Source organism: Bison bison, unplaced genomic scaffold, assembly GCF_000754665.1.
Source record: "Bison bison bison isolate TAMUID 2011002044 unplaced genomic scaffold, Bison_UMD1.0 scf7180017864259, whole genome shotgun sequence".
Classification (NCBI taxonomy): domain Eukaryota; kingdom Metazoa; phylum Chordata; class Mammalia; order Artiodactyla; family Bovidae; genus Bison; species Bison bison.
In genome coordinates, this window is record NW_011494831.1 from 4,760,286 (window position 1) to 4,760,677 (window position 392).

Sequence of the window (392 nt, forward strand, 5' to 3'; positions counted from 1 at the left end):
GCTTTGTATGCCAGGAGTGGGTCCTACATGCCTGTGGACAGTGGTAGGCAGCTGTGGAGAGAGAGGCAAAGGGGAAGAAGAGGGTGGGAGGGAGCTGTGGAGGATAGAGGGGCCATGATGTGCTATGTAAGGCTGCAGGCCTGAGCCTCAGGATGTTTATAAAACCAAACTTGAAGACCCTGTGGGCAAAGAGAGGATGGGTCTTTCAAGAAGGCAGTGTTGCGGGCCTGGACCATTGCCCACTGACCACGTTAGAAGGCATCTCTCCACCTCTCTGGTTTTCCCCAGGAGCTCAGTGTCAACATCAAGGTCTTCTCACCCACCCTCTGACATAGAGCTGATGCTACAAGAATACCAGCGGGCCCGTGAGGAGGCCAAAGTGGAGATTGCCC

At 54.8% G+C, this 392-nt stretch overlaps 1 protein-coding gene across 1 annotated transcript in view; it reads left to right on the top strand.

Annotated features, from left to right (window-relative positions):
- The window catches only part of STARD9 (StAR-related lipid transfer (START) domain containing 9), a 122,063-nt gene that overhangs the window by 100,379 nt on the left and 21,292 nt on the right, over positions 1–392 (top strand). The window lies entirely within an intron of this gene.